The sequence below is a fragment of the Ammospiza caudacuta genome, chromosome 7 (genome assembly GCF_027887145.1).
Source record: "Ammospiza caudacuta isolate bAmmCau1 chromosome 7, bAmmCau1.pri, whole genome shotgun sequence".
Lineage (NCBI taxonomy): Eukaryota > Metazoa > Chordata > Aves > Passeriformes > Passerellidae > Ammospiza > Ammospiza caudacuta.
This window is the reverse complement of record NC_080599.1, coordinates 36,335,564-36,357,185: the sequence shown is the minus strand read 5'-3', so window position 1 is coordinate 36,357,185 and position 21,622 is coordinate 36,335,564.

Genomic DNA, 21,622 nt, shown 5'->3' with positions numbered 1-21,622 from the left:
TGAAAGGTGTCCTTGCCTATGGCAGAGGGTTGGAACTAGGTGATATTTAGTGTCTTTTACAGTCCATTCTATGATTCTATTCCTTTAGTTGAAAGGCACATATTTCAGAGAAGAATCTGCTCCTTTCTAGTTTTTTCCCTCATCCCCATCCAAAAACCCCTAAATCCACACGCTGAACAATTTTTCAAGAGGACACTGTTAACAAGTATGTTTACTGGAAATATTCCTTTCAAAATCTTATTTTTATTGCTTAAAATAGTTTCTAAATTAAAACTTGAAGGGTAAGCCCCAAGAGCATGTAACAAAATGCTCAATAAATGAAAGCATTTTTGAGAAGGGAAAATAAAGATTTTTCTATCTGTCCTAAAACCTTTAAAAAAGGAAATCTACTTTTGTTTTAATTAAAACATTCTTTCCTCCCAAACATTCTCCGATATGGCAGTACTTACTTACCACTATTTTCCAAATACTAGAGTAATGGGCAATGCTGACATGAGGCATGCATTAACCTGTGCATTTGTATGACAGCTGAATTTGCATGAATTGCAAAAATGGTAAAACACTAGTGGAAAAATTAAAATTACCACTACAGACAAAAATCATGATAGAGACATGTAAAGCTGTAAAATAAAAAGTGAGTTTACATCTGCTTTTTCAGTAAGAAAAAAGAGTAAGAAGAATATTACAGAATTTTGTATTTCAGATTGAGATGCGCTTAGTAGCACTATCCATAATTCCAAAAGACCCTGCTCTTATCTGTCATTCCTCATCCCACTTTAATGCTGCCTGACTGGGAAGGAGTTGATTGCTAAGGGTCAACAACCAGTGCGTAGGGTTATTCTATAGACAACAGAAAAGAGAGCATATATGTATATATAAATATATAAAAATATACATACATACAAAAATATATAAATACATATATACATAAATATATATATAGTGTATACACACATTATAACCACAAGTGGTGCATTACCATAGGTAAGTGCATTTGATCCACGTGAAGTCTATTAGTCTCTAGATCGCACTAAGAGTAATCCCTAGTCCATGATAAAAATTTAGGTACTGAACTTATAACTCACTGCAATAACATGTTTTGTTTTGAACAGAGCATGAGATCAAACAAATTGTGAAATATGGTGCTCTTTTGGGGAATATTCCCTAGGGAAAGCTTTCTGCTGTGGAGGGCAAATGTTTATGCACAGCATCACTGCTGATGGACACTGACTCTCATCAGCTGTGCCAGAACATGTAAACCTGTTATCCTTCTTGCTTGACTGAAAAGTTAATATTCCTTGATGTGCTTTAGAGAACTTTGCTGATGTGCTCTGTTTTACAATCTCACAAAAAATTCTCAGTGTACCAACCTGTTTTGCAAAAGAGCAGATGACCTTTGCCATGAGAATGTTACCTCTGAAACTGCTTCTAAATGTGAGGACATCAGTTTGCCATTTTAAAGTGCACAGCATCGTGTGTGCATGGTGGTAAAAGCTGGCTAGGAGGTTAGACAATCTTTCCAGATTGTTTTTTAAAAAATTATTTTTAAGTGAGTCTGTAAAAATGTCCCAAAATGATGAAATCCCACCAAAAAGAGAAGGTTGAGAAGGAGATCAAGAATTAGGCTCCTATAAATCTTCAGGAAAAAAGTTTTCCTTTTTCTTTACCTTTTAAAATATTTCTTTTACAGTAAAGGTCATACCATACATTTGTCTGCATTTTTAAACTATAGCATGAGAAGTCCAGGTTACAATTTCAGTGAATTAATGCGATGGAAATTAGACCTCTCTTTACCCCTTTTTTGTCCTCAATACTCATCTTGCATTGGACCACAGTTTCAGACCTGTGTTCAGATGGGAACAGCAATATTATTTTAAAGTTACTAATTCAGGAGATGGCAAGGAAGAAACTCTGGGTTTTTATGCTGAAAGCAACTGAAATGAGAAACCTGTCACAAGGAAAAAGATGATCTTGTGCTTAAGAGGGATTGGAGCCTGAGAGGGTCACACAGCAAATGCACAAGAACCGTAGTCAGAGACATTGCCTATAACTGTGCCATTAAAGGTGTCATTGCAGATCTGTCTTAACCCTGGAAGTTTTGGAGAAGTGGGAATGCACAGACCCAGGTGTACAATCAAGAATCCTTAGAGCAGCTGTTGACTAATTTGTGCAATTTAAGTTGTCTTACATGTCACTATTTGTGTCCAGCCTCACACTTCTCAGACTGCGGCACTGTGTGAACGAATCGCAGGCTTGGCATTGCATAGTGGGTCCTAACTTTGCTTGGATAATACAGAATCAGAACAGTCAAATTGGTTAAGTAGCCTCAAGGAAGTTACCCTCCCAGGTACTGGCAGTTAATTACTTTTTCTTGTAATGTAGCAGAGGTATAATGTAATCCTTCAGGGCAGAGACAATGGTGGCTTCCTTTCTATTTTTGGAGTGGACGCCTAGGATTGCCTCAACATGTGTGGCTGCCACCCACACCTTCCTCTGGGCAACCTTACATCAGCTCTTGGCACATATATTGTACTTTACATTCCTCTGTGCTAATACTTGTATTTGGTGCTATCCATCTATGCAGAGGAAGGACAAGGACAACACAAAACCTGTGCCCCTGAGAAGGAATATGGCCCCTATATTGCACTGCCATAGTTCAGTGCACTGAGCTCTTAAAAATGATGGCAAAGAGCTCATTAGAGAGCAGGACACAGCTCTGTAAAATACATTAAAAAGTCTATGTGTTTATTAGTTTGGAATAAAAGTTGCTTTAAAATAGACCAACTATCAGCATCAGAAGATCGTGTGTTCTATTTGAGCAGTGAATATTTCAGAAAAAATAAACCTTGTTAAAAATATTAATCAGTGACTATGTGACAAGACTTGTCATTTTGCATTAAATGCTACAAATTTTCACTCTCTATCAATAAACATAATCTGTTATGAAACTGCATTATTTTGCTGTGCTTAAATTAATTACATTAAAATATTTAGAGCACGTATTTGTCATATTTGTCACTTTATGAGAAACTGACAGACTAGAAGTCATATTACATAAAGACACTCATTATGATGGTGGTGAACAAGATCTTTTCAGACTTTGTAAAAACGAAAAGCATCAAGAGGGCCAGAAAAGAGAAACCAAATCCACCTCCATGACTTTTCCTAGATAATTTGACAGATAATGGGAGATGGGTTTAAAGGGGTTTAAAGTGCCTGGAAACACAAGCTATGAGGAAAATAAGATGTTTGCAAATGTTAGGGCAACTGGTAAATAGCTGCTCAAAAGCCAGCCTAGCACAACCCCAATGAATAAGGCCCAACAGGACAGTTCTGCTGCCTTAGAGCCATTCACACCCCAAACTTGGTGCAAGAGGTTCTTTGGGTAGGATGATCACCTTCTCTTCTCCATGATGGAAATACACTAATTGCCTCTTTTGGCACAGCAACAGGTCTGGGTTCAGAAGAGATCAGGGTACACAGAAATCACATGTGGGCACAGTCACTAGGGAAAAAATCCCCCCAAATTTGTTCATACTAACACCATCTTATATCCAGTGTTAGGAACTCCTGCACTCCTGAGCAGCAACTTTTATTCACACACTTCAGGATGAATCAGTGGCAAGTGCAGGAGATGGCACAAACATGTCCTTTGGTGTAGTTATGCAACAGAAACATTTCACAATTAATTATTCTAAAGAGATTAAGTTCCAAAAACTGCCTCGGGAAATCCAGCATACAAACCAACATTTAAGTACTGAATATGAGAAAATGCTCAGAAAATTGAGAGCAGATATATATATTATTTTTGTTGTTGTTGTTTTAGTGCTTATGCTTCAGTATCTGAAGCAAAAGTTCATTAGATGAGGCAGAAAAAACATGCAGATAGCTGCCAAATGAAACTGAGTCTTTGCATTTACATTAAAATGGAAAACTAGAGGTATTCATGCTGTTCAGATGTGTTCTTCAGGTACTTACTTGCCTACAAATTTCACTACTGGAACAGCCCAAGAAACAGTCACACAACTTTGGACTATGCTGCATTCATTGAACTCTGAGCAGCTTAGGCTTCCAAAACAGAAGTTTGAAGAGGCTGTATTGGTATCCAAGATAAACCATTTACAGGTAGTGTAGGTTTCTGGATACATTCTGTATTTTCCATCAATCAGCTCCATTTAATAGGTCTTAGGTAAATATTGCAAAACCAAGGCACTTTTATATATGGGTATTGTAAATGGAAGAGGTTATACCAAATACATGTTTCCAAGAAAATATTTACTGTAAATTTATCCATTTTAGTAGACATAGAGGGATTTAGGCCACTGTAAGAGAAAGAACAACACTTTTCAGATATCTTATCAGGGGTAAGATCCCTTTCCATCAGAGTCATAATTGCATGCTAGTAGATATACTAAATATATGCTCCCAGGAAGGATTACTGAGTAAGCATTTACTATTAATGTTGCTGATAAAACATGGCTAAATTATTTTATAGCAGAAGAAACACCTGGGGCAAGGGGAGAAAACTGCTTTTTAAGTCTCCCATGGCACATTAATGTGGCTTATTTAAGTGAAGTGCTGAGTGGTGATAGAAAGGGAATTTTGATGAAGTGCTCAAGCTCTATTTACTGTCCTCTCTTGCACTGGGGATAACAGAATTACTTAGAGAAAAGGAACTGCTAAGAGCATGAGTAGTAGCAGTATAAAATCTGGAATACTTTGTAAATAAATAAAATAAAAGCATCATCCAGCTTGCCAAGAATTAACTACCTCTTTCTACACTTCCCATCTGAGTAATCCCATTCTAAACAGAGATGACCATTGTACTTTGGTTTCTAGATATTGCATCCTTTGGTGGATGCAAATACCTTAATTCTTAATTATTGCAGCAAGATTTTGTTCATGTTTAAGCCATTAACTTTCCTTTTTACAGCTCTTTGGGAAGCTCAGCATGGACATCAGTTTGCTTGATGGTAATCTGCACTGAGTACCTTGTGTACGTACATCACACATTAGTGTACAGCACCCTATCAGCAGTTCTGAACACATTAGCCCAACCTGAATATATGCAGTTTTCATTGGTACTCTCCACCAAGGAAACCTGCAAGAACAGCATGTACCACCCTTGTGCTGGTTGCTGCCAACAGAGGAGGGATCTGATAGCCATTGATAAATATTCAAAACTCAGAAAGGCTTCCTCAGGAAGATAGTCTTAATATTAACAAGACATTCAAAACAAGCAAAAACCCCAATGCATTCTATCTACCCTTCATATATTGTTGGAACCCTTAAATACCATTTGTCTGGTAAGTGTCACTTCAAGAAACAAGAGCACTGACACTTGGGAGATTATTTCGAAATGATGTGAGCTGATTTAATAGCATCCCAGGAAAAGAGCAGCAGACAATTAACATCAGCCCAAACCTTTGCTTACTAAAACATTAAGACCTGTATGATTTCAACTTTAGCTGATAAAATCTGAAAAACCTTCAGAATTGATTGTCCAAAACTAAAAGCTATAATTCTCTAGTGTACAGAGAAGGACAATTTAGAAATTTTACAGACAGGTTCATATAAGTCTATTCAATTATAGAAAGCTATTTTTCAAAAAGAGAAAACCCTGCAGTGTGGACTGTTATCTACTATACTTATCACTCTGAGATGGTAGTTTATCTTTTTGTTACATACCTTACAGATACAGAGAGATAGCAAGACCTTCATGGACAAAAAAATCAAATTCTCATCTATTTGAGAACCTAATTCCTGCAGTTTATATCCTGAAAAATGCTATAAACATACACTGAAATGAAGTGTTTTCTATGTGAGAGAGCTGTTACAGAGCTGTGAGATTAGGGCCTGATGTAATTTATCATTCCCTTACAAAATCTGTGCTCTATATTCAGAGTCCTACTTGCTTAGCTACAAATTATTATACAATGATGATGCCCTTAAGAAGAGATGAGGAAGCAGCTTCTCTATGACTCAGGTCTCTTCTCTTTGCTCTTAAAGCCTCACAGAACTCAAGCTGGATCACACTGCCATGCTTCCACTAAAAAAATAGCAGTATTTGCAGCTTGGTAGAGAGACTACATCAAAGGAATTCTGCCATGGTGATGTTTTAGTAGAAGCTACCCAAGTTCCCATTGAACAGAGCAGCTTTGACACTCCCAAGATTGTTCAGCATCCCTCCTTCAGACTGCCAGAGGAGCACTTCACTGCCCTCCTGCAGCCAAAGGGAGCACAGAGCACCGGCTGCTGGGGCCACTGAGGCACTCAGGAGCTCCATGATGAAATGGGAGGGACCCTTTGGCACCTGTAAACAGCTACAAGGGAAAGCAGCAAGGAGAAAAGTTGAGCGAACAGTTCAGAGAGCAGAGTGTCTGAGCTCTGCCTCAAAGCATCCCGTGCCTTGGGAGGGTTAGTGATGTCTTTGTTTCTGTCACATGTGAGGAAGCAGACGTCGTGGAAATTCCTTCCAGCTAGAGACAGGCTGCACTTGTACATGTGACTGAGACATTCCCTGTTCCCTTCCAAATACAGGCAAACCTATGTGGCCACAAACAGTGACTAATTGTTTGGGCCAAAGGGGCAAGGCTATAAATGAGCTATTTCTCATCACAGTGTAAGAAAACATTGATTACATATACACAGATGGCAAATACTAGTCATGCTGGTATTCTCAAGTCTCCACACTGAGCTTGTCGGGTATACATTCATTATTTTTACAAGTGCATACTATGACTGTCTTCCCTGTTGACAAATATGGGTTAAAAACATAATAAACAGAGTGGATTTGTGTTGGTATTATTAATGAATTGGCGACAACTGTCTCTGTGCCATTCATCTCTCAACATCTGTTTATATTTTATTTTAAATCTGTAAAAACATTGCTCAGTAATCCCTTGATCCGTACAGTAATTTCCTTTTGTTCCAAGCCGTTAGAGGTATCTTTGAAATACTCAGGGGAAAGACAGAAAAAAAGCAACCAAAAAACAAAGACTACTCATCTATTCCTTCAAGACAAGACCACTTTCATCATAAAAAATGAACATCATAAAAAATGAACACCGAAATGAAAGCAAAAAAACAAAGGTGGACGAACCCTGTATTGCAATAGGATAAAAGTCAGGGTGTTTGTGGAAAGCCATCCATCATTATTGTCTTAAATTGCTCTTGATTTGTGCAAAGGAAGAGACCAAGTCAGCTTTGCCTAATCTTTCTTGGGAGTTATCTTGTGCATTTATTTGCTGCTCTCTGGCTCACTAGGAATTCTGCTCACTGTTTGTCACAGCCAGGAACAGGTCTGTTAAGCTCACCCCTGGTTGATAAGTAGGCGTTGTTGCTTATGGATATCCTGTTGCGTTGGCCTCCTGGAGTCCTGGATTTTCTTATTGTTCAAGCCACAGTGATTTCGGGGCAGTGCTCTTTATGAAATACAATGCTGCTTGAAAACTTGTCAATATGGGTTCTAAAAATAACTGAGGTATGAGCAAGTACAAATAACCTGCTCTCGATTTACTTCTCTATAACAACAGTGTAACTGGAAAAAAGGAAAAAAAAATCTTTAAAAGCTGGAGTGAGAAGGCAGTGCCTCAGCTTGTGATTTATTGTATTGCTGAAAAGATTAGAGACAATGCCCACTTTTGAAACAATGCACATAGGCAAATGATGTATTTATTACGACACTGCAAGAGCCAAATAAACCATGCCCAACGAGGAAAGTATTGTCAGGAAAGAGAATAACATCAAAAGATCTCTGGGCTGGCAAGTCTAAGTCAGAATAGTTTAAATAATACAAAAGAAACAAACAAGAGTTACGTATTTCTAAAGTTAGAAAATGTCCAAAACTTGTGTTCTGAGGAGAGCATGTGCATTTAGAAAATCTGCATAAAGAAGATTTTTAAAACACCTACTTAAGAAAGCACTCTGAGAATTGCATAAATATGAAATATACCAAATTATGCTTTTAAAAATAAGATTAATTTAAAAAACCCCAACCAACCAGCCCACTTTTATAGCTCGATACCCTCTTTATTTCCCTGCTCCATGAAGCGTATGACATTCAAGAGAAGGCTGGAGAGAGACAGATAGAGTAATCTAAAAGGGACAAAAGAAAAACAAGAAACACTGTTGAGGGAAACAGGGAAAGAAATAAGAGGCTTCAATCTAAACAAAAACAGAGAAAAAGACTTGGAAAGAATTTCAGCAAAGAGGTATGTTTAATTGCCTACAGCCCCAGGAGAGGTAATTTATGTGCCAAGAAGTTATGGAGGTTTTATGTGCCTATTAGTCTGCTATTCAATTAAAAAATGTGTACTTACCATGGCAACCTCTATGTCTCACAATACACGTGCTAATTCTAAGATATCTCTATAGAGCACCTCCTTAAAGAAACACAGACCACAGCACTAGCCATAGCATACATTTCCACACTCACTAAGAGGCAGTAAAAAGAGCAGCCAATACAAAATTTTGGAATTATAGGCTCGAGAGAAAGATGGGTAATCTTACTGTACTGTTACCAACTCCATATGAGAGCCAGCAGTGTCATGCACGCGTGCAGTGCATTGCTGCACCTTAGTGCAGCTCACCATGCAATCTTGCCAGCATTTCCCTTCTTGCCCACTGAGATAATGCTCTTATGCTTTGAAACAGTGCTGCTTTTCCTCTGGGACCTGCTTTGGACTGGCTGACTCATTCCTTAGGCCCTGCTTCCAGTGAAGATGGGTAAGCTTTCAATTGTACTCTCCTGGATTGAAGCGTGCCAGGACATGCACCTTCCCTTTGTTTCAGCGTTTGCTGTCTGGGAATTCCCTTTCTCAGCAGCCCACGCCAAATCTCACTGTTCTCAACAGGCGTTGTCCTTTTCCCTTTTCCTTATTTGAGCTTCCCATGGCAACAGCTAATGGCAAGCTGATTTTCCACTCAACAGCTTACTCCTTTTCAGAGGAGCAGTATCTGTTGCCAAAATTCTTGGTCAGACGTGCAATTAATGGATCAAAGCATTTCTTACATACACGACCTGAGGAATGAACCACCTTGAAAAAAAAATGTACGTATTGCATCCATAACTTTTAAGTATTAAGGAGAATTTCAATGCAACCCTTCTGAAAGTAAAGAAAGCATTGAGGTGATAGCCTACATTTCCAATAGCTTTTATGTAACTAGTTGCTTCTTTTAATCATTTTCCTCCCTTTCACTGACTAGTGAATGCATATCAGATCACTCTTCTCATGGCTGTGGAACACAGTAGTCCTCTTTGCTTGTCTGCAGCTCATTTAGGGCTAGTGCTAAAGCTCACAGGATACAAAAAAGGAATGCATCACCTTGTGTAAAGTTCTGGATTTGTTGAGGATTAAGCCTCAATCACATTTCAAAGATGTTCTGCCTCTTTCCTTTTGTCATGGTTTAACCTCGGCTGGTGACTAAGCACCATGGAGCTCCTTGCCCACCACCCCCTGCCCCTTGCTGAGGTGGGGGAGAACCAGAAGAGTGAAAGAGAAAATTTGTGGGATGGTATGAAAATAATTTAATAAGGAAAGCAAAAACCACTTACACCAGCAAAACAAAACAAAGGCATTCATTCAGCACTTCCCATGGAGGCAGGGGTTCAGCCATACCAAAAAAAGCAGGGTCTCATCACGCAAGGTTACTTGAAAACACAAAAATGCCACCAGTCTGAATGTGCCATCCCCTTCCTCCTATTTCCCTCATTTTTATATGCTGATTATACTAGAATAATTATGGAATATCCTCACTGTCAGCTGGGGTCCTGGCTATATCTTCTCCAAATCCTTGTGAACCCCCAGCCCCTTTGGTGGTGGGGTGGTGTGAGGAGCACAAAAGGCCTTGACACTGTGTGAGACCTGCTCAGCAATTACTGAAACGTCCCTGTGTTATCAACACTGTTTCCAACACAAACCCCAAACAGAGCCCCACACTAGATACTGTGGAGAAAGTTCACCCTGTCCCAGTCCAAACCAGCACACTTGGCTTTCCCTAGTAACAAGCAAACAAGTAATTTATTAGTCACTGCCTTTAAACACAGAAAATATACACAAAAGCTTTGGAGGTCCCAAACTGTTTTCTGCTTGTAAGTTCTTCAGAAGCATATACTATGAGAAAGTGCATGCAAAGTCACCAGTTGAAATTGATAGTCATAAACAACACCTCAGTCCCAGGCCGCAGCAACAGGCCCAGTCCCATTCTTTTAGGTAGGAAAATACCTTGTTAGGCTTAGAGAAGCACAAACCAGCAGTGCCAGAGCACAATGAAACAGCAACAAACTACAACTTCACATTTATGCAGATTTTTTTTTTAATCTGTGAGGAAATGTAAAGTTTAACTTATATTTCTGAGGTAGCATCAGGCTCACAATAGTAGCAGCAGAAGCACACCCAATTCACATTGCTCATCTAATGCTCAAGAGAAAGGCAACAGTCCCACTTGAATCTTCTCTGTCCTAAAAGTTTCCCAAAATGTGAAAAACCATGAAGCTGTCTGGCTTCTCTGGTAGGTAATGAGTCTGCTGGCCACCTGGCAGCTTATCACCAGCTTATTCATGTCAGCTGTGAGGGGCCAGCACCCAGACTTGGGGTGAAGATAGGCTCACCCAGTAACAAAAAGTTTTATTTTCTTTCCTCTCCCTCTCCCTTGCACTGTCCTCTCACTATTTTTCCCCACATTGGATCAGACTGCCTAAAATACAGAGCAAAATTATGAAGTGTGGGTTGAATTCCAGATAAATGCTGTTGATCACTTCCTACAACGTTGACCTCATCTCAGTGCTTGTCTTGATGCTAAGGACATCTTCAGAGGAAAGGAAAACATTTTCCTGACAGATGAGAAATCCACAATTAACTACATAATGCAAACTGTACATTCAGAACTCTTAACTAAGGAAAAGTTTTGAAGATGTTTGGTATGAGTGTGCTGTACTAAAAGTATGGTGCAACTCTTCCCACTCAAGGGAGAAACAGATCTGAGCTGCCTTTTCACATGATGGATGTGAGTGATTTTCATGAGCAAGCTACAGTGTCCTTTTTGTATTACAACTCTAGGATCCTGAGAGGGGAATGGAGCTAAAAGCATCAATTTTGATACAAATCCTTTATGGTCTTTAAATTGGGCACTGCCACTTTAATAAGCCACACCTGGTTAAGATTCTTGTTCTGCTGAATTCCTCCTGCTGTAATGAGCCCTGAACATCAGGCTGAGGCTGTGATCAAGACAATACAATTAATCACCAGACCGTGCACAATTTCAGTAACATGAAAATTGCACGCAGTTAGATTTTCTAAGTAAAACTAATATTTCATGCAGGGGAAAGGGTGAAGTTTCAGTGCATAACAAAAAAGAATTTTGGAAGTTTAAAAAAACCTGGCAGTCAGCAGGGCCACGTGAAGGTGAATGCATAAATCAAATAACTATACCATCTGTTACAGAAAACTTAACGGGAATTAAGTGGCCCATATTTTCTAAAAATATCTTTCTTCACAGTATGCAGAAGCACTGAATATCTAAGGAGGAATACTGGAATTGGACTTTAATTAGGAAACTTTGAGTTTTGAATACAACATGAGCTTAGTCAAACTATCAGGAAGATAAGCTTATTAGGAGAGAAATAGGAATGAGTATTTGCATGGCAAAAAAATAGATCTTTCCAGTAGGAGGAGGAAGAGGGGATTAAAAACATGTAGTGGCCCCATTTTCAGTATTTTTTCAGCTGCAGCTTAAGGCGTCACAGAGAGACACAAACAGTGGCAGACAGGCCAGGGCCAAATTCTGGGAGATTTTTATTCTGATGTTATCTAAAATAGGCCGGTCATTTCAACATCTTTAAAATTCACAACAAGAAAGTTTCCCATGTATTTGAAAGTATATTTCCATGCAGCAGTTGTTTCTGTGTAATTGCAGTATTCACCAGAAATCCATTCAAAGTGCAGAGACAAAATGCAATTGTCATCTCTTTCCAAGCTCATCTCCAATGACAGCTCGTGGGAAGGCATGACTCTGGGAGAGCACTGCTAGCTCCTTTCCTTCTTTTCCCCATGTGATGGGGAGAACCAGCACATCCCACTAAAAGAAAAGTGTAGTAATTTGTTTTCTGTACCATTAGGTCATAAAATCTTCAGGGGCCTTTTTTTTTCTTTTTCCATAAGAGTTTGCATATCTCTAATCAAGGAATCCTAAAGTCTTGTCAGCACAAAAATAATTAAGATTAAAACCAGCAGGCAAAACTAAAAACTTTATATCTGAGTGAAACAACAAAGACAGACTTCCTTAGAGAGGAGGGATATATGCTGGTCCAAGAGTTGATATAAAAACTTAAGGAGAATAGATTAAATGTGATGATACAACTAAATGTTTTAGGAAAATCATTTTCAAATGATGCAATTGAGAAGGGAGAGAGAAAGTAAAAGAGTAGAAGGAGGGACACAGAAAAGGCAAAGTGACATACGGACAGACAATAAACAAAATGCATTTTTAAAAGTAGGAAAAAGGCTGATTTTGAGGGAGTAACAAATTGAGGTTTAAAAATAAAGCAAAATAAAATCAAAGTTTCCATTTTTTGCACTGCCACTTGTCTGCTCCACCTTTCAGTTTCTTCTGCTCCCCCTCCTCAATCTTACCTTCTCTACAGATACTCTCCACTCTCTTGGGAAAGATCTCCTATTATATATTTTTGCAATGTCTGACAAAATAGAGCCTTTCTCTCAGCTTGTGCCTCTTAATATTACTGTGGCACAAACAGTGAAGAGCAGTAATGGTAATAGTTGGGAAAGCCGCTCAATAATTTTTCACCTTAACAATTTTAACAGCAAATGGCAGTTCTGTGACACTGACACAGTTCAACTAGGCCAATGATATTCAATTTTGCTGTCAGAAAGACTGGAAGAGAATATCAAGTTAAATCCCAATTCATCCAAAATAAAAAATCCTTGCTACCTGAACTGATCCAAAAGACTTCAAAAACTGCATTTCATAGCTTGCACGTGGATTCACAGGAATTCATCTTTTAAATAGCATAATCCATTTGCCACTCAGCAGCTTTGGCTTATTTGAAGTCCAGCTAGACTGTAAGATACCAAAACAGCGACTATTATAGGACCACACAGTTTAGGATTGAGCTGACTTGATACTCAATCTTTCCCAATGGAGAAAATTTCCCTACCTTTTAAAATCTATGAAAAAAAATTTGAACATTTTATTTTGCTTCTAGATAGCAACCCAAAACGTAGGTATTAGGAATTTTTCACAGAGTAATTAATTTTTGCTAATTACCCTTACTGAGGAACCATTATTACATAGTAGCAATAACCTCATTTTGTGGTTCCCTAAAAGGGAGAAGGAATGACCACCTACCACGGTAGGGAAGAAAGGAAAGAAGTAATTCTTCAGAAGTTAGAAAAAGCTATTGGAAAGTACTACAAAACAGGCTGCCAATGAAAGGGATAGGTGAAGCATATTTTGGTGCAGTTGAACGGTGTGAAGAGTAAGCAAAGGATATTTTGAATATGCACACTTCTAGAAATGACTAAAAATGTTTCTTTGTGTGTGTGTTTCTGGAAATGGTAAGTAGCAGGAATAGAACTGTGCTGTAATTAAAACAGCTGAATAAATGTCTCCTTAAAGCATATATGGGCAGGGAAAAAAGAAATTTTATTTTTCTTTAGTGTGCCTGGAGAAAGGCTGTATTCTCTTTTCAAATCTAATACCATTCATAGAAATTTATACTTAAAATATATATTAAAAAATTAACATATATATGAGAGAAATCACAACAATAAACATGTTATTTGTGGGGTTTTTTGGAAGTCCTTATAACAACTCTTTTTCACCTAATGCCTCACTCTGTGTTTGATAATGCACATTAAATCCTCTAAAAATCTTAATTACTAATAAGAGAGTAAATAATTTTGATTGATCTGGTTGAGGTGATGCGTTTCTGGTGTTGTCCATGGCTGGAAGCTCGAGAGAGATAATCCAGGCAGTCAGCAGTGGGGTACATCCATGCTGGAGCCTGCGCTGGTGTGCAGATAAGTGCATGCTAGTCCTGCAGAAGAAAGCTCACATTCAGCAGTGGCTTGCTGAGCAATGCCACCGTGGTGCTCAGGAGCTTGGTGACCCATGGGGACAGAGCAAGGAGCTGCTCCCCTCACCCCAAACACCCCCAGCTGCTCAAGTAGGGTGAATCTGAAGCTCCCTCGGGCCAGAACAGGAGCATTTTGACTCTCCCTCGCTGTGGAGGATTTAGCAGGGTGAATCTGAAGCTCCCTCAGCCCAGCCCAGGAGCATTTTGAGTCCCCCTCGCTGTGAAGGATTTATCAGGAGGGGCTGGAGCCCTGGTGGGTTGGTGTCCTGGGCTGAGGGGTGTGTGGTGGAGGTGGGTGCTGCAGTTCAGCCACCGCACAGGCTGCACTCCAGGGCTCCTTGCACATACTTGGTGCTTCCAGCATCCTCACTGCAGACATAACATCTGGCTCCTTGCGAGGGGGTGTTGCCAAGGGCTACACTCAGGGAGTAAAACTAAACATATTTTCAAGACTAACTCAAGAGTGGGTTATAGCAATGCCCCTGGCTCTGAGGCATGTGCACTCACACACACATTTGTACGTGCACGCAGAGTTTATTTAAAAGTTTTATTGTTAGCTTTGTAATTAGGCCCCCGAACATCCCCTGTGTATGTATCAAATTAAGCTCCAGTAACCAGGGATTTTCCTAGCAATATATACTACAGCTGAATTCCTGTAATTCTTGTATTAAAATCTTTTACCATAACAATCTGTATTTAAATAAATAGCCTGTTACATTGCTCGTGCTCACTGAGTGCTATTGCTGCCTCTTTCCAAGAGAGAGCAGTAGTGAATTGTACTATCATTACCCTGGATAGCTTTACTCAAACACACTAAATTTACATTTTCGACTCTGTAACCTTTCAACCTATTGACCATGAAAAATGCTCCAACATAACGTGACACATATAAATGTTTAAAGTCCAAAGGGTAATTATCTATATTCATAGCTAAAACTGTGCCTTGATTTCACAATAGAAACCATATGTTCACTCAAAACACTTTCAATAGGCTAAATAGCACCCAGATTAACCCTGAGTTAGTTTACTGGTTAAAATAATAGCAGCATCTTCTTCTAATTCAGTAGTTCATTTATCGTTTTTGATCAAGGCACTGAATGTGAACTTTCAACATTTGAAAGCTTAACGTGAAAAGTAAACTGCATGGTAGAAACTCACCGATTCTTAAATTTTATCTTTAACGCCACTTAATGTGCCTGATAACAGTTCAAAATATGTTATTTAGCTGCAAGGAGAATTCTGTGTTGCCTCACATTTAATAGACTCATTTTCTCTCCCAGAAGAAAGGGCAAAGACTTTCTGACTTTTATTTTTTTATTGTCCACAGAACAGTGCTTAACAGAATGCCATTTAGAACAAACCTAGACTATTTTCTTTTATGAAAAATGCCTTTTGCCCAAATGACTTCCAGGAAGTATGAAAAGCCTAGAGCACAAGCACTGTAACACACTTGCAAGGCCTCTGCAGTAACAGTAAGAAAAGTCTAGCAATGAAAGTTATACTAAATGGGACCTCATCCAGGTTTTGAAATAAGCAAACTATTAAGATACATATTTCCTTATCTTTTTTCTCGTAAGATAGAAAAAGATTATTTTGAGCCTTTGAAATCACTGCAGCAGAAAATTACAAACAGAAAACAAAATTGTATATTACAGGAGTAATGACAAGTCAAAGGAAAGAGACATACTTAAAAAAAATAGCAAACAGGCAAATGACTTTTCAGTGAGTGCTGACTCTCTGCACATTAAACTGGTTAAAAGCTCCTTCTCTCCCTGCTTGTCATGTCATTGTCCCTGTCAGGCAGCAGAGAACACCTCCAGCTAGTACATGATATACAGGATGCTTCATCTAAAAAGGTATTCTCTGTCTTTGAATTTGAATTGACACCTTCCTTATGCATATTATAAATGCCCTATGGAAGTGGCAATGGACTATGGTGCAAAAAACCCCTGTGAGTTTTGCAGAAAGCTTACTGGAACGCTGGTCTCATTTCAAAAGGACATTATTACATGTGGACATGATTGCCTTAAATGTGCACAGGTATAGCTATGAAAAAAAACTCAGAAAATAAGTCTGTCTGGTCTTCAGATGAGCTTCAGCTTTATGCAGTAAAATTGAGTTCTTGTGCATACAAGGTGCTTTGTTCCACCTCTCCTGCCTTGGAACAGAAAATTATTCTTTTTCAGGGAGAGGCTGAAGCCACACATGTGGTTTATTAGAGTAAGAGTGTTGTCCCTCATAAATTTGGAATCTTCCCTTGAACTGTTGCCATTCTAAAATGTTGTAATTTTACATCCATCATTGCATGATATGCCCTAAACAAGTCAGTGGAACCATTCACCCTTAGAAAAGCTGGCACTCAACCAATTTACTCACTCTGCAAGGGTCTTTATACAGTTCTCTTGTACACCTTTGCCATCATTTATGCACCATTTACCATAAAGTTAGGAACTGCTAATAAATTCCTTATACTGGATGCTGTAAGTAAATCAGAAAGGTCTTTCATATTTGATATCACAACAACTCTGTAGCCTTCATTTTGTCATATTGTAGATTATTCTCGAAAGGTCCCACTTGTGTCCCAGTGCTATTTATCAGAATTCTTTCTGTCCATCAGCATATCAACATATATGATGAGCATTTGTTTTTCTGTGACACCTATTTTGCAAGATCAGTCCAAGTTCATACAGGTACAGGCTACATGTAATTACAATTTGTATTGTATGGACTTTGAAGAGGACTATGAATTTGCCATAATTGCTTCCTGTGTTTGCAGCCGTCAGGATTCCAAAAGTTCAAGTTGAAAGGGTGTTTGGTTTTGCTCAGTCTGCAGTGAAATTATAGCAGGTGCTCCCAAATGTGAGATAAGTGGTGCCACTGGAAGAGACTGGGCTGGAGGAATGCAAGAGCAAGAGAGTATGTGTCCATAATGCATATTAATAAATACATGAATACCTGTCTCTTCCCAGGTCACACACTCATATTCCTGGTATGGCCTCAGGGAGAAGGTTCAGCAGGGTACAGAAAGCACAGAGCTCCCCTTTGGAGCCTGTGGTGGCTTTCCTAAAGGCTGGGAGCTGCTGCCATTCCCGTTCTGCTTCATTCTTGTGACAGGGACATCTGAACCTGCTGAGCTGCAGAACCTCCTCATTTGTAAAAGTGAAAGAACATTTTGTGCACTTTTCATTACATTTTAAACTGAGACAAAAGGTGGATAACAAAGCCAGGTGAGGAGTCATTACATTTCCCTTGTCAGAAACTCAACCAGTAAAGAAGTGACATTGCTAATGTTGATCAAGTGAAATCACTGCTCTGTAGATTAATAGATTCCTGGCTGGTAACACCTAAAGTGATAAGAAAAGAGAGGCTGTTAGAAAACAAAGGAGAGCAGTAGTTCCTGGGACCAAAAGACCAAATTTTTTACAGACATAAAGGCAGCAGAGAGATTTCAGCATCATTGTTGTTCTAAATGGTGAAATGACAATTTTTTTTATTGAACTCTATTTAACTGGCTACTTTCCTTCCTGATTTTGCTCTCTTTTACAACTGAATCCTTCTGCTCATCTATTTGAGCCTCAATTTAACACACTGAGATACCTAGGAATTCTAACACACATTAAATACTCTGGCATGTTTGATTCTTTCCAGTCGTTCTCTTAAATGTTTGTGCCTGGATAAGAGGTTTTTTAATTTATTTACTATTTAATTTTGTTGCTTTTGTTGGTTTGGATTGGTTTGGTTTGGTTTGGTTTGGTTTTTTTGGTAGGCTTGGCCCTCAGAAGGACATATACCCACCTCTGAATAGCAAAATTGAGCCATGACTTCCAGGACAAAAACTTCAGTGATTAATCTAAGTAGAAGGTTATTGCTTGGCTTCCTGCAATTTTCTTGTAGACAAACTTCCTCCTTTCTTCCAGTAGCTTTTCAGCAAATATTTGTCAATGATACAAAACATGTTTGTAGAATCTCTTAATATCAGTGGACAATAAGATTAAGGAGGGCTGACTCAGCTGTGTTCATATCTGTGAAACCTGCTCTTATCTGCTCTTTTGTAAAAGTCAATTAATTCGAAGACCTTTTTTGTTAATTGTTCACATTTATCTTTACTGTCTTCCATTCTTTTTCATTTTTATTATTGTTAAGGGTATATTTTTAAATAATAGTTCATCAATGTTATAATTCTGAATTGTTATTAACATAATCTTCCTTTTCTATTGAAAGGACTCTTTCTTATCAGAAGTTTTAGGAATGTTTTAAATCTTTTTTGTTCTCACAGCCCTAAAAATTTCTTTTGTATTCTTTATTTTCACAAGTTTTGCTCTGTTGTTACGTAGTAACCTAATCTAGTTAACTTTTAATTTCAGTAGAATTTTTAAGTTTGCACCAAACTTCAGGTTCTTTCTTGTGAAGACACATTGGCTGATTCTATGATTAAGAGCTGTAGAAAAGAGGGAGATTTTATTATCCCTCATCTGCATTTTCAATGTGGTTTATTAATCAGAAATCAAATTCTGGATCCCCCAGAGTCAATGACAACATTGATATGAATTTTGAAATGACCAAGAACATAGGTTAGATGTCTGAATATAAATTTTCCCATTTGTCTTTGTATTCTACAGTGGATCCATCATTTGCCATACTTAATTTAAAAAGCTTATGGAATTTGGCTCCAGCATATTCCTTTATTTTCATATCCTCAGGCAAATCTATCCTCACACTAAGAATTAGATCTAGGGCAATTTTGTCTTTTTTTGCAAATGATGAAATTGTCTGTTTGACACAGCATGCTTGGATGTATCTGTTTCCCAACAGATTTATGAGCAGCTAAAATCCCCCATGAAGAAAGCATCTTCTAGCCAAGAATTTTCTGTACCCTGCCGTCCTTATGTTTGACTGGTTAGTAGCTGATACCACCATTTTTCGGTTTTGCTTTTTAGTTCCCTGCGTCACTGTTGTTAATTACTTTGAACAACCTTGCAGGAAAAGATGTGTGTGCATTGATTAGCCACGTTGCTGCAAGTAGCACCACCTTACTGGCTTTACCAGCACAACATAGTCTCAAGATTTCTAATGAATGTGCTGGAATTTGAAGGCTTGTTCTGCTCTACATTGCTGTGATTTACCACGCTGCCTTTGTGATTGATACGCATTATTGGCAATTTGGAGAATGAAACAGTGCACAGAAATGATGAAAATTGCTGAATAAAATGAATAGCTAGACTGGATTTCCTGAGCTGCACTTCTACAGATGTTGTGATGATGAGACTTTGGTTTGGATTTGGATGGCTTCAATTCCACATAAACTCCTTAATCTGATATTTCCCACTGCCCACTTCAGGTGCCCCTGAAGGTCTTGAAGCAGCAAGTAGGGAGCACAGGCAGAGGATTCCAGGCTGGCTAAATTTGGGTTGCTGTGCATGTCCATGTGCACAAGTAGGACAGCCAAGACCTGTACCCATAGATTCGTCTCACTGATGGACAGGAGGGTAGTCATGGAGTCACCTAAGCAAAAAGTTAAACAGCTGTCCATATGGACTCACTCAAATTCCCTTTCTGCTAATGGCAAACAGTGCTTGACATTTTTCATTGCTAAAAAATTCAGTGGGACTGGGAAAAGAAGTACTTTCACTAAAGGTCTGACAGGATTGATTTGAATCCCTTTACACCTCAGATGCATCCACATTTTAGTTTGTGACTCTTTAGAAATGATCACTATTATTATTGCAGATAATTGCTTGAATAGGGTTTTAAAATTTTTGCTGGTGGTCACAAATGGACTTGAAAACAGCGTTTCTCAATCCCTTCTGCCTGAAGCATGACTAAAATCTTATGTTTTTGTGCATTTCTTCCAGGTTCTTCCTGCATTCTTTTCTGTGCATGTTGTTTCTCAGGCTACAATCCATGAGACATTTAGGAGAAATAATTAAATGGAAACTTCTGTTAAATTTCTACTTACCATTTGTTAATAATAAATTGACATCAATTAAATAGTTGGAAAAGCATTTCCTTTCTATAAAGTTTTGAAGAAGAAACAACTGTCTGATCTCTTCTTCAAATAAGTTTATTATTTCAATGGAGCCTCATCTTCATAAACAGTGGCGGATGGATGATGTTACAAAGGATTTACAATCTTTAATGTTTGGTCTTCTTTTTCTTTCCTTTCTGGTAATGACTGTGGTTCTTAAAATTACATTAATAGAGATAAATACTTGAAAATGAGATATTTATTTTCTATTAATGTTTCTTTATACAGTGTAAGCAGAAAAAAGGTCAAACTCTGCAGCAATGGCTGTACTTCTTTACTACAATGCTGGCTGTAGGCTGGTTGAAAGTCTGTGGCTGTAGTGCCTGTGGTCTTGGTGCTGATGTTGTCAAATGCTCTGTGCTGAGCCCAGCTCACTGCTTAGGACTGGCTTTAGAATCAGACCATAGGCTCCCCAAAGGTGTTTTTTACTACTATGGGTGGAGAGAAAATTGTAGTGAATCCTGCTCATCCCAAAAATAGCCCTCGTTTGGTGCTGAAGAATCCTTGGAGAGTTTAGCTGCCAAGCTCTAGGAATTTTTCAGAGTATATGCAAACTGGATTTTTTTTATTATTTTTTCACTTAGGGCATCTCTTCAAAGATGGATGCAGACAGATTTTGCAGCAGAACTTATTACCTCAGGCACACTAGATGGTTATAGAGTGCTGGACCATATCTGGCACATTCCCAGCTAGCTTAGAGAACAGGCTGAGTGAGGTTGTGGCTGTCTGCACATTTCCATGTAACCATTCTTAGGTTCCTCAAATAAATTTTATTGCAGAAAATAAATAAATATCATCTCGCTCACACAACCTTTTATATTTTTCTTTTTTATTGCAATTCTTTATAGAATCTTCAAACTGTCACACAATTGAACTTCCCTGTTTACGTGTGTGCACAGTATGAAAAAATATAATGGCTTAAAAACTTGGATTTAATGCAAAACAGCTGACAAATTTAGGCATACTTTTCTAACTCAGCTTTCCTGTATAATAACATTTGATTATTTCTAGAATCTGCAGTTGAGTTTTTTGTGTATTTGTATTGCAGAATATTTTTTAGTTAAGGAAAAATTGCTTCCCTGTGTCTTAGAGTTCTTCTGTAATTTCAATTTACAGTATGTGCTCTTACTGCAATATTTGTTTTAGGGGAAAAACAGTAACCTGGATTGACTGTGTCTGCAGCATATTAGATTTTATATATTACAATTAAATCCCCCTCCGAGCCATCTGGTTTACAGATTGTATAGATTTTTAAATTTTAGTTTGTCTTCCCAATTGACCGAGATTAGGACCACCTTTTATAGTTTTACTCTTCAAACATTCCCTACATTCCATTTCCAGTAAAAGTATGGTTATTGGCACATGAGGTGGTTAATTATCCTGAAATCATGGTTTCAAATATTATCACAAGATGGATATTTGCCAGGCAAAGGAGCCCAGAAGTGACCTTTCTTATCTTGCTAATTTTCCACCAGATAGAGGATAACTCACCGACCTCTGCA